We start from the raw sequence: 13,761 nt of genomic DNA on the forward strand, positions 1-13,761 counted from the left end.
AGATCATTTATGAAGATATTGAACAAAACCGGCCCCAGGACCAATCCTTGGAGCACTTCACTTGATACCGGCTGCCAGCTAGACATGGAGCCATTGATCACTACCCGTTGAGCCCAACAATCTAGCCAGCTTTCTACCCACCTTATAGTCCATTCATCCAGCCCATACTTCTTTAACTTGCTGGCAAGCATACTGTGGGAGACAGTGAGAGCCTTTTTCCAGTCGTCCGGGACTTCCCCCGATCGCCATGAGTTTTCAAAGATAATGGCCAATGGCTCTGCAATCACATTCCCCAACTCCTTTAGCACTCTCGGATGCAGCGCATCCAGCCCCATGGACCTGTGCTCGTCCAGCTTTTCTAAATAGTCCCGAACCACTTCTTTCTCCACAGAAGGCTGGTCACCTCCTCCCCATGCTGTGCTGCCCAGTGCAGTAGTCTGGGAGCTGACCTTGGTCGTGAAGACAGAGGCAAAAAAAGCATGGAATACATTAGCTTTTTCCACATCCTCTGTCACTAGGTTGCCTCCCTCATTCAATAAGGGGCCCACACTTCCCTTGACGTTCTTCTCGTTGCTAACATACATGAAGAAACCCTTCTTCTTACTCTTAACATCTCTTGCTAGCTGCAACTCCAGGTGTGATTTGGCCTTCCTGATATCACTCCTGCATGCCCAAGCAATATTTTTATACTCCTCCCTGGTCATTTGTCCAATCTTCCACTTCTTGTAAGCTTCTTTTTTGTATTTAAGATCAGCAAGGATTTCACTCTTAAGCCAAGCTGGTCGCCTCCCATATTTACTATTCTTTCTACACATCGGGATGGTTCGTCCCTGTAACCTCAATAAGGATTCTTTAAAATACAGCCAGCTCTTCTGGGCTCCTTTCCCCCTCATGTTATTCTCCGAGGGGATCTTGCCCATCAGTTCCCTGAGGGAGTCAAAGTCTGCTTTTCTGAAGTCCAGGGTCCGTATTCTGCTGCTTTCCTTTCTTCCTTGTGTCAGGATCCTGAACTCAGGAGAGTCTGGGGGCAGGGAGACGTCGGAGACAAAGAACGGGGAGGTTGGTATAAAGGGGCAGCCCGAAATGACTCTTGGGAAAGGGGGAATCTATACAGGAAGGATGGGCTCCACCTAAACCAGATTGGAACCAGATTGCTGCCACTTAAAATTAAAAAGGTCGTTGAGCAGTTTTAAAACTAAGGGCTGGGGGAAAGCCCAGAGGTGCGGAGGAGCACATGGTTGGGACAGAGACATCCCTTAGGGCAGGATCTACTAATGGAGATTTTCTATGTCCTAGTAAGGAGGAGAGGATGGAAGATGATAAAGTAAAGGTAGGATCTGATGAGAAACAGTCAAATGAAAAACGTCTCATTTAATTACATCATGCAACGGGAGACAGCTAAAAAGCGACACGTTTTAAAAGTGCTTATATACCAATAATAAGATGGGTGAACTAGAGCGCCTCGTATTAAATGAGGCTATTGATATAACAGGCATCACAGAAACCTGGTGGAATGAGGATAATCACTGGGACACAGTAATACCAGGGTACAAAATACATCGGAAGGACAGAACAGGTCATGCTGGTGGGGGAGCGGCACTGTATGTGAAAGAAAGTGTAGAATCAAATGAAGTAAAAATCTTAAATGAACCAAACTGTGCCATAGAATCTCTCTGGATAGTAATTCCATGCTGGAATGATAAGAATATACCAGTAGGGATATATTACCGACCCCCTGACCAGGATGGTGATAGTGACTGTGAAATGCTCAGGGAGATTAGAGAGGCTATTAAAATTAAAAACTTAATAATAATCGAGGATTTCAACTATCCCATATTGACTGGGTTCATGTCACCTCAGGACGGGATGCAGAGAGAAAGTTCTTGACACCTTAAATGACTGCTTCTTGGAGCAGCTAGTCCTGGAACCCACAAGAGGAGAGGTAATTCTTGATTTAGTCCTAAGTGGAGCACAGGATCAGGTCCAAGAGGTGACTATAGCTGGACCTCTTGGTAATAGTGACCATAATATAATTAAATTTAACATCCCTGTGGCGGGGAAAACACCACAGCGGCCCAACACTGTAGCATTTAGTTTCAGAAAGGGGAATGACACAAAAACGAGGAGGTTAGTTAAACAGAAATTAAAGGGTACAGCACCAAAAGTACAATCCCTGCAAGCTGCATGGAAACTTTTTAAAGAGACCATAATAGAGGCTCAACTTAAATGTATACCCCAAATTCAAAAACATAGTAAGAGAACCGAAAAAGAGCCGCCATGGCGAAACAACAAAGTAAGAGAAGCAGTGAGAGGCGAAAAAGGCATCCTACGAAAAGTGGAAGTTAAATCCTAGTGAGGAAAATAGAAAGGAGCATAAACTCTGGCAAATGAAGTATAAAAATATAATTAGGAAGGCCAAAAAAGAATTTGAGGAACAGCTAGCCAAAGACTCAAAAAGTAATAGCAAACATTTTTTTAATTACATCAGAAGCAGGAAGCCTGCTAAACAACCAGTGGGGCAACTGGACGATCAAGGTGCTAAAGGAGCACTCAAGGACGATAAGGCCATTGTGGAGAAACTAAATGAATTCTTTTTTTAAAAGGGCTCCAGAGGTAACCCCAGCAATTACAGGCCAGTGAGCCTGACTTCAGTAGTGGGCAAACTGGTTGAAACTATAGTAAAGAACAAAATTGTCAGACACAGAGATGAACATAATTTCTTGGGGAAGAGTCAACATGGTTTTTTAAAGGGAAATCATGCCTCACCAATCTACTAGAGCTCTTTGAGGGGGTCAACAAGCATTTGGACAAGGGGATCCAGTGGATATAGTGTACTTAGATTTTCAGAAAACCTTTGACAAGGTCCCTCGCCAGAGGCTATTAAGCAAAGTAAGCAGTCATGGGATAAGAGAGAAGGTTCTCTCATGGATTGGTAACTGGTTAAAAGATAGGAAACAAAGGGTAGGAGTAAATGGTCAGTTCTCAGAATGGAGAGAGGTGAACAGTGGTGTCCCCCAGGGGTCTGTACTGGGGCCAGTCCTATTCAACATGTTCATAAATGACCTGGAAAAAGGGATGAACAGTGAGGTGGCAAAATTTGCAGATGATACAAAACTACTCAAGATAGTTCAATCCCAGGCAGACTGTGAAGAGCTACAAAAGAATCTCACAAAACTGAGTGACTTGGCAACAAAATGGCAGATGAAATTCAACGTTGATAAAATGCAAAGCAGTGCACATTGGAAAACATCATCCCAACTATACATATAAAATGATGGGTCTAAATTAGCTGTTACCACTCAAGAAAGAGAGGTTGGAGTCATTGTGGAGAGTTCTCTGAAAACATCCACTCAGTGTGCAGCGGCCGTCAAAACAGCAAACAGAATGCTGGGAATCATTAGGAAAGGGATAGATAATAAGACAGAAAATACCATGTTGCTTCTACATAAATGCATGGTACTCCCACATCTTGAATACTGCGTGCAGATGTGTTCGCCCCATCTCAAAAAGATATATTGGACTTGGAAAAGGTTCAGAAAAGGGCAACAAAAATTATTACGGGTATGGAGCGTCTGCCATATGAGGAGAGATTAATAAGACTGGGACTTTACAGCTTGGAAAAAAGACAACTAAGGGGGGATATGATAGAGGTCTATAAAATCAAAACTGGTGTGGAGAAAGTAAATAAAGAAGTGTTATATACTCCTTCTCATAACACAAGAACTAGGGGTCACCAAATGAAATTAAGAGGCAGCAGGTTTAAAACAAACCAAAGGAAGTATTTTTTCACACAATGTTCAGTCACCTGTGGAACTCCTTGCCAGAGAATGTTGTGAAGGCCAAGACGATAACAAGGTTCAAAAAAGAATGAGATAAATTCATGGAAGATAGGTCATGGAGGATAGGAGGATGTACAGAGATGGTGTCCCCAACCTCTGTTTGCCAGAAGCTGGGATTGGGTGACAGGGGGTGGATCACTTGATGATTCCCTGTTCTGTTCATTCCCTCTGGGGCACCTGGCATTGGCCACTGTTGGCAGACAGAATACTGGGCTAGATGGACCTTTGGTCTGACCAGTGAGCCTGTTCTTATGTTCTTATGACTCAGGGACCCTGTTTTGGTTCTCAGACTGAGATGAGACTATAACCAAGAGGGCAAACGCCTGCTGGAAGGGTTTGATGGACTGGACTCTGCCATGGTCTCCATGTGGAAGCTGGGGACACCCAGACTGGCTTTTTTTTATTATGGGTTTTTCCCTCTAATGCTTTTTTTCCTAAATGAATGTACTGGTTCTGTGAAAGCCGGCTGGTCCAGGTAGCTTTGTCACCGCTGTAGGACAGAGCAGAATGGCATTTGCTGGATAATGATGATTCCCTGTTCTGTTCATTCCCTCAGGGGCCCCTGGCATTGGCCACTGTCGGAAGACAGGATACTGGGCTAGATGGACCTTTCGTCTGACCCACTATGGCCATTCTTATGTCCTTATGTTAAAGTCAGACTTGCAGCATGGTGAATTGCAAGGAGACTGCGAGCTTAAATCCAAACTCTGGAGGGAGAGGGACATGGCTCTTCGCCCTCTAAGACGTCCTCATGTTGCTAGCCCTGCTGAAGCCTGGGCCTCCACGTATTCCCCATTATTGTCTGCATGCTAGCTCTACTAAGGGTAGCTGCGTATGCCTACCGAGCTGCAATCACAGCTCCACTTGCACTGTGGACATAGCCAGGCACTCTGGGTGGTCAGAGTAACAGATTCCGTGGACTATTGTACACCCAGCACAGTCTGGGACAGGACTGGATGAGCCACAGGGAGCTACTCAGAGAGGGAACAGAAGAGGGGAAAAGTGGCTTTTGTAAAGCAGTCGTGTCAGTGCAGGAGTAACTAGCCCATCAATAAACACAAGAGGAAACAGAAGGTTGGTCAGGAACTCAGGTTCACGCCCATTCACACAGTATTTAGACCCAAGGAACAATTTGTTTCGTTTCTATAATTTCCAAATGTTTCATTTTGATTTTGACCTTTTCAAAAAGCTGTTTTAAAATATGTGGTTATGAAATAAAGGAAGTTTCGAACTGGAAAGTCACTTCTCAATGAAAAATCAGAACTCATCATTTTGACAGTGTCGATCGCACTTTTCCCATTTCTTTTTCCAAAATGAAATTTCACGTATATTTCCTTATTGAAAACCATTTCGTCAGAGTGTTTCTGGCCTATCTTTAGCCCGGAGAGCAACTGTCTGACTCTCACCTCTCACAGGTAGGCCCAAGAGCGCAGCGTCAATTCATTCCTGTAATGGGGACCTTTGCAGATGTTTTAACCTCTCTGCCCTCGAAGATTCCAGCTCTGAGTCAGTTCTGCATGGCAGGGCGAGGGGCGGGAATCTTGGCTTTGAGCACGGCAGAGAATGCTGAATTCTCCCTGGGACCAAGTGCTGAGAGGAAGCTGAATCCATTTTGCTTTCACTTTCCACCAACAGATCCCTGATGGAGACAAGTTCTCTGCTCATCCTCCATTCTGGAGCCCCTACAGCATTCCTGTCTCTCTGTCTGCTTGGTCAATAAATACACACAGCTGAATTCTTTCCCTGTCTGTATTTCCCCTTGCCAAGGAGTGGACGCTGCTCTCCAAGGTCACCTCGCTCGTAGGAGAGAGTTATTCTGCGGCGTGGACAGAGAATAGAAAGTGCAATAGCAGGACCAGGCACGACAGGCCCCACGTAGGCGTATCATATTTATATAGTACCTCCTCCTCCTCCCTCCCATCTGCTTTCCTTTCAGAGAAATCCACCTGCAACACCAGGTCTGTTCTGCACCCATCTCCTCTCAGACTCTGAGACTCCCCCCACCACACCCGATATTACTATATTTATAATGATAATACTAAGCAGCACTCTCCTATATTTGCCAGGGGTATTTCTTGCTGATTATTGCAGCGTTCAGCAACTCCCGTCTTGTTGTTCAGAGATGAAAGAGGCTGTCGCGGGGCCCAGTGACGAGTCAAGCAGGCTCATACCAGTATTTTCAATGGTGCAAGTCTGAAGCCAAGAGCGAAGCCAGAGTTCAAGGGCTTTGCCTGGGGCAGAGGGGAGGGGAATCCCCAGCCCAGAAGCAGGGCCCGGTGCACCCAGACAGTTACCCCTTCCCAGCTGCTCCTGCGTTTGGGAGCAGAGAAGGGAACATCCCACCGCTTCCCCCGCAGCAGCACTGGGGCCATGTGGTGTCCCCCTGTGCCATAGCCCACCGCGACCCCGCACCCCCCGATCCCCGCTGCAGAGACCTGTACGCTGAACCCAGCCACGACCTCCGTGGTGCACAAGGGGCGGAGGGGTCCCGCCGCATGGGCTCTGTGCTGCCTTCCTGCCCCATGCAGCCCAGCCACTGCTTGTCCCGCCCCTCTGGATCCCAGCAGACCTCTCTGCTGCCTTCGTTCGGGGCTGCCCCGAGGGAGCTCTGCCTGTGCCCATTAACATATGGACACGGGGCGACTGGCTGCACGCTGGTGCCACGTGGCCACTTCCCCTCCCTCCTGGCCCAGATCGAATTTCCCAGCTGCTGGTACCAACAGACTGGCAGGGGCTTGAATGGTAAAGGGGCTGGCAGTGCGCGAGGGACAGGGCGCACGGATCCTGGAGTATGCTGGTTTCTGGTGCGGGACAGCAAAGAGGAATGTGACGGGGATGCAAGGTGGCGGTTCTCAGCAACCTGCAGAGCCCGGACGCACCTGAAGTAACTAATCTGCCTTCCTCTGCAGGTGCGTCAAGATTTACAAAGGCTTACGCTGAATTCACCCATGTATGTCAGGGCAGTTTAACCTTTCCCCACGAATATTTATTGCAGTCCCCAAAGAGTATTTGATACAGACACATTCTTGCCCTACTTACGAGCATCCGGTAATGTGGGATTGTTAACATTAGGGTTGGTGAACTGCTCTTCTTCATGCCAACACCTGTGCTCATGTGACAATGACGAGTGTCGCTCATAAGAAAAGCATTTGTTATGTGTTAATTGGCACACGCAATCCTCCTTTTGCAAAAGTTTCAACCAACGAATCAGGGGGCACCAAATGTCCATTTGGCTTGGACGACCAGCCAGACATGATGAATTAGGAATCGGGAATGACCAATCACTGTATTGGTTTGTAGCGTCAGTGACCATTTCGACAGGGATTTCATAATCCAAGTGGAGAGAGAACCCAACCTCTTGTCTACATATATGAGATCTCCTCCCTTGGGCTGCACTGTGAGATCATCTGCAGAGCTCAGCACCAACAGACTCCAGCAGACCCACGAACCACTTCCACCCTGAAGACAGCAGCTGTCGTTGTGTTCCTTGCTCTGGGGCTCCTCCCCAGCTTTCAGGGGGAGTAACTTTTGCTGCAGCCTGTACAGAGCTCTGTGTTCTGACCCTCTAACCTTCAGCACGGACTCGACTGTTAAAAAGCATCTCAGCACCAGCTACGGATGTTTGGGTGTCAGGATTAAGCCAGGGAAGTGGCTCATGGCAGAAACAGCATTTTCCTTTGGAAAGATGTTACCTGAGGAGCCATTATGGGCTTTTAAACCAAACTCCAGTCTGGGAACTACAAACAATCGCACCTGCAATTAATTGTAGGCCCAGTGATGCTATTCGGGGGTTGGACTAGTTGACCTCCTGAGGTCTCTTCCAACCCTAATTTTCTATGATTCTATGATTTCAGGTCAGACTGTGGGTGCATTACTCTCCATGTTTCTATTTGTCACAGCAATTGGATGAGGGTGCAGGACTCCTTCCCATGGCCCCAGTTGCTGGTTAGCAATCTGCATCCGTCGTCCTAGGCAGAGATGACTGTTTTTTAGCTGGTTTCTCTCTGACATTGTGTCCTTTGTGTCTGTGTTTTGTTCCAGATGCTGTCGGCCAGGGTCATGGGGTGAGTCGAACTCTCACTGTGAATGAATTGTCACTTGCCCCAGTCTCTGGTATGTAGCATCATGGAGACCAGGACCTCCGGGTTAGAAACATGCTGGAACTCATTGAGGCAATGTGGGAGCAGATTGTACCCCAGGCCCTAATGAGGGGGAGAGCGGAATCCCTGTGGTCAGACTGATGGATTCCATGCACTATTGGACAGGACACCATCTGTGATGGGCCTGTGGGAGGCACCGGGAGCAACTCAGAGATGGAACGAGAGAGGGGATGGTATCACAAGAACACGAGGTTCTTTATATTTGAGTTAGACCTGCCCTCTAGCTCCTCCTAAACTAGGCCAGGCACCGGCTCCGGGCAGAATACGTGCAAGATCGGGACAGCAGGACCGTCGCTTACGCTCAGCTTTCCCCTGCTGTGGGGACCGACTGCAGAGTCTGGCCAAAAGAGGCTGGTAACATGGTAACTGTCAGGTGCTTTTGCTGGCTCGGTGCCTTTAACGTGCAGCGTGACGAATATGTTCCACGCTCACAGTCCTGACAATCAGGAATGTCAAGGTTTGGGTGCCCACGTGCGCCATGCTGAGCACTCAGCCCACATAACTACTCCATTATTCACCAAATCAAGGGTGTGACTTTTCCTCCAACTTATCCTGGAAACTTGTTGTGGAGGAAACATTGTTCACAGCTTGGGCATTCCCACTGAGAGCTTTGCTTCCGGTTGCCGGAGTTGTGAGTGACTATTTAGGGGTGAGTCACAATTGAAGCGTGGGTTCTCCGACACCCTATATATAGTGGGGCTCTGTGTGGGAGGTTTACTGAGGGAGCAGAGCACCAAGAGCCCACTGCAGACCAGACAGCCACGTCCGCCATGAAGATAACAGGGGCCGTTCTGCTCTTCGCTCTGGCACTTTGCTTGCTTCTACTCAGGTGAGTCACTTTGGCTGTAGCCTGTGCTGAGCCCCTGCCCTATACCCGAAAGGATGGGGCCAGCCTCACTCTCATCTATATAGGGGTTCGCACACCCCCACAGTGCCTGATTCCAGGAGCAGCTGGTTTATTTCTGAGATGCCACTGCACAGCCTGGACACTGAGCAGCAGGCTGATTCCAGGAGCGCTGACCTCCCTGCACGGATCCCAGAGCTCGAAGGGCTGTTCCCGGGCTTCTCTCTGGGTTGGGGTCTCACTGACTCTGCCAGAAAACTGAGGCAGCTCAAAAGATTCACAGCCACTAGAAAACAAACATCCATGGAATCCCCTTTCTTTTTGAATTTCTTCTCATCCACGGTTCTGGTTGTTTTCTGATTATTTTGTTGGGGACAAGGGGGTTGGTTGGCAGTAAAATTCTTGATCTAGTTGCCTAAATAATTTTAATTCCTGTCATTGTTTATTATGAAACTCCACAAAGAGGCCATTAGGTAGGGTGACCAGATGTACCGACTTTATAGGGACACTCCCAATATTTGGGGCTTTTTTCTTCTATAGGCGCCTATTTCCCCTCCCCTTCCCCCCAATTTTTCACAATTTTTATCTACTTACCCTACCATCAGGAGTCAAAAATTCCCACCCTGGATCAGACCAGGCACCCTTCTACCCAATCTCTGTTTCCAACACTAGCCTGTGCCAGTGTATTTAGAGTGATGTACAAGGCCCTCAGCAGTTCTGAGGGAAGCTTCCCACAGGAAAAATTTCTTCTTACCTTGTATTACGTAGGAGTTGCTTTATGGCCTGAATTAATTCAATTCAACGATACTTTATTAGCATGACAAGATCTATGGCATTGCCAAAGTAGAAAGCGGAGGATTTAGATCCTCTCCAAACATTTGCTTTTTTGGGGTTAAATCCCTACCTTGTAATGCTGGATGATCCCGTTATCCATAGCTCCTTAATACAGATAATCTTCACTTGGGGGGCTGATATCTTAGTCAATTGGATAGAGTTTCATTAACAAACAGAGTCAGACCTGTTCAGAATGAAACGTCTCATTAGAATTGAGTCATTGTTGATGTAATTCTGTGCTATGGCTTAACTCTGAAGACACACTCAAATAATGGAGGTTACAGAGTAGCTGCCGCGTTAGTCTGTATTCCAAAAAGAACAGGAGGACTTGTGGCACCTTAGACACTAACCAATTTATTTGAGCATAAGCTTTCGTGAGCTACAGCTCACTTCATCGGATACGGAGCGAGAGAGTCAAAAGCTGCTGAGGTTTTTATGGATGCCCGTGAGATCCTGGATCCTGCAAAATAGCTGCTGAGACACAACCTTTAGTGTTCTGGTCTTTTTCAGACAGTGTCAATGAACGGACCAGACAGGGTCCGTGGCAGAGTGTGCAGTGTTATGGTCACACCATCCAAACGGATGTTAGAGTAAAATGTAAAACTCTCTTTCTGGATGTTGTAATGTACTATGACATGATTTCTCAGAATCCAGAACCCTAACACACAAGAACCCAAAACACAGAGAGAGACAAAGCAGGCTGCTCCTGAAGGCACCGAGGCACAATTCAATCCCTATTGCTCTAGGTTGCAGGACTCCGTAACAGGCTTTTGAAAGCAAAGCCATTAACCACTTTTGTTGTGGATAGTTTTGGGTCCAATCCTGCTACACTGGTGTCAATGAATGTTTCTTGGCCTCTGTTGGCTGGATGTAGCTTTGAAAGAACATCAGGTATTATGGAGCTGGCAGCTAACAGAGCTAGTCCTTAGGCTCAAGTGGCAGGGGCCTGTGTTTCAAAAGCTAAAGAGGAGATCAACATGTGGGTGTTGTTTTATTATAGGTGGCTTAAGACAAGCATGATCCCGCTCTATGGTTGAACTGATCCCCCATGAAACTCCAAAGAAAGAAAGAAAGAAAGTTCTTTGCATTTTTATGATTAAGTCTTGCTGACAACATGAATGTTTTCTGAACCCTTTCACTGAATTGAGTGAGTAGATACAATGTTACCCTTCATCCAGAAGGAGAAGGGTTAAAACAAATAGCACTGATATCTTCTCAGAAGTTCCTGGAAAAGTAGGAAACTCCCCAGCCTCCCCAAAGGTGAGGGTGAGATCCTGTAGAGGAGACACCTGTCTAGAGTAGGATCACTCTGGAATGTCCCAAGAATGTTTGCCTCTTCCTCCGTTCCTCCTTTGCGACGTCAATTAGGTTAATACAGATATACAAGAGCTGACATCCCTAGTGCACAGCCCCATACCAGAACATTTGAAAAGGCTCTGTATAAAAGTAAAGGAGAGACTTGGTCAGAACTCGGGACATCAATAACCCCAGCACCAGGATGGGAGAGAGAATCTGAAACAGTCTCATTCTGTCTGTATGTTTTGTTCCAGATGCTGCTGGCCAGGCTGGTAAGGTAAGTCGAACTCTCCCTGTTCATTAATAATCACTTTCCCCAGTCTCTGGCTTGTAACATCACAGGGACCATGATCTCTGGGTTAGAAACATGCTAGAACTCATGACTCAAAGCAGAAGCAGAGGTCTACCTCGTGCCCAGCCAGGGGAGAGTGAATCTCTGGGGCTGAGAATCCCGGGTACATCTACACTGGAACAAAAGATCCAGGGCTTGGCCATGGCTGGACCGGCTGAGCTGACATGGGCTCAGGGGGCTTGGGCTGCAGGCCTAAAAATTGCGGTGTAGATGTTCGGGCTCTGGGATCCTCCCCCTCGTGAGGTACCAACGCTCGGGCTCCAGCCCAAGCCCGAATGTCTACACAGCAATTGTACAGCCCGAGCCCAAGTCAGCTGACCTGAGCTAGCCAGGAGTGTCTCATTGCCGAGTAGACGTAAGCCATGGGGTCAGAGTGATGGATTCCATAGACTGTTGTACAGGGCAGTCTGTGATGGGCCTGGGGGAGACACAGGGAGCAACTGAGACAGAACAGAGGAGGTGACAGTATGACAAGAGCATGAGGTTTTTTATTTATGAGCATCTGCTGCCTGTGGAGATGCTCTTTCACTCACATTCTATATGATGTAGGTTCAGAAGCGTCTCTTAGACCAGCCTGTACCCGTATGTTCACCCCTTTAAGAAGACTGTGATAAATTTTGTACAAAGTATGCAGTGTAAGGTATGGTTTGGAAACTCATAATGTGCTGAACATTATTGTCCTGTTAAGTATGTGAGGCACCATTGTATGTAAAGTTATAAGATTCTACTGTATAAGACATGTCCCCAGGCTGGGGAAACAGTCATAACCAGAGACAAAAGACAAACTAACACCTCAGCCAGGTCTCAACATAATCAAACGGACCATCACGTGGTTAAGGGGCCATTTTTTGGCAGCAAAAAGCCTGTGAGCGAGAAATTTACTTGTTGGCAAAGGAACAGCTGGAAGTTCCCATCCCCCACAAACTTTCTGTTGCATGAACCCCAGCTGGAAATGATGCTCAAAGAGGAGGGAAAAAATATAAACATGGGGAACAAACTCCCCAAGTCACTCCTCCCTTTCTCTCTGCCCATGACATCAACAACACCTCAAAGACAAGGAAAGTAACACTGGACTGGGGGAGGGGTCCTGGTGGAAATGACAGTCAGAAAGCCTGCTGAAGCATTTGGTGAGAGAGACCTTTTGCTTTGAATTCACTTAGCTTGATAAGTCAGGCATTAGTGGTGTTTTGCTTTTATTTTCTTGTAGCCAGTTCTGACTTTGATGCCTTCTTACTTGTAATCACTTAAAATCTATCTTTCTGTAGTTAAGAATCTTGTTTAATCTAAACCAGTGTGTTTTGGATTGAAGTGTTTGGAAAACTCCATTTGCGACAATAGGATTTGTGCATTTCATTTTCTATTAATAAAATGACAGACTTTATAGGAGCTTATATGGTCCAGGAGGGTGCTGGGCAATACAAGATGCACACTTCTGAGGGAAAGTCTGGGACTGGAAATTTGCTGCTCTTCCCCTGCAGTGTAATTCAAGAGTGGCTTGCCAAAGGACTCATACCGTACAGCTCGGAGTAATTTACATGCTGGAAGCTGTGTGTGAGTAGGAACAGGAGTGGTTGCTTCATAGCAAAGCAGTGTAAAAGGCACCCCAGGCTGGAGAATTGAGGGGACACAGCTGTTCATCAGTCCAGATTGTACCCTGGGTAATGTCAGATTAGCAACTGATGCCTACGGAGATGCCCCTTCGCTCACACACCATGTGATGTGGGTTCAGAAACGTCTCTTCCACCAGGGAGACGGGCCCGGCTCCTCCTGGCAGCGAGAGGGGAATTGGGAAGTCAGTTAATCAGAACGTCAGTAGAGACTAGGGACAGGATCAGGTACTGTGAGCTCTGGGGGGCAGGACCGTCCCTTCCTCTCTATTCAGAGAGTGCCCAGCCCCATGGGCGAGTGGGGGCATCGGGGCACTACTGAAATGCAGACAATAACTGTAACAGCAATACTAATGTTCTCTGTAGGGTTTCTGCAGTGAGTACAAGAAGCCTCCGGAAATGTGCACCTTACAGTACGACCCGGTCTGTGGCACTGATGGCAAGACATATGGAAACAAATGTGTCTTTTGTGGAGGAGTCTAGTAAGTATCAGAATAAAGGGCCCATTAACAAAAACTAAAATACAATCGCGAGGTAATTCAAGGCTCTGCCTGCGCCCATATCTTTACCTCGCAGAGGCTGGGTCGACTTCCTCAGTGTAATTTTTCCTGTCAGCAAATAAGCTCTGGTGAATTTGACCTACTGGGGCCTTGACAGATGCTTTGCTCTCGTTGGCCATCAGGTTGCAGCCCTGAGTTCTGTGTCTCTCTCTTTCCTCTAGTGAAAACCTTGGAAGTCTTTGCTTTGAGCATTATGGAGAATGCAGGTCGCACAATGAGGACAAGGAAAGAGAAGAGCTTTAGCATTTGGTTCCCACAAGCAGATCCCT

General features: G+C 47.1%; 1 pseudogene; it reads left to right on the forward strand.

Annotated features, from left to right (window-relative positions):
* The first annotated feature begins 8,769 nt into the window (after nucleotides 1-8,769).
* LOC119566891 lies at nucleotides 8,770-13,735 on the forward strand (annotated as a pseudogene).
* The last annotated feature ends 26 nt before the right edge of the window (nucleotides 13,736-13,761 follow it).

The sequence above is a fragment of the Chelonia mydas genome, chromosome 8, assembly GCF_015237465.2.
Source record: "Chelonia mydas isolate rCheMyd1 chromosome 8, rCheMyd1.pri.v2, whole genome shotgun sequence".
NCBI classification, from domain to species: domain Eukaryota; kingdom Metazoa; phylum Chordata; order Testudines; family Cheloniidae; genus Chelonia; species Chelonia mydas.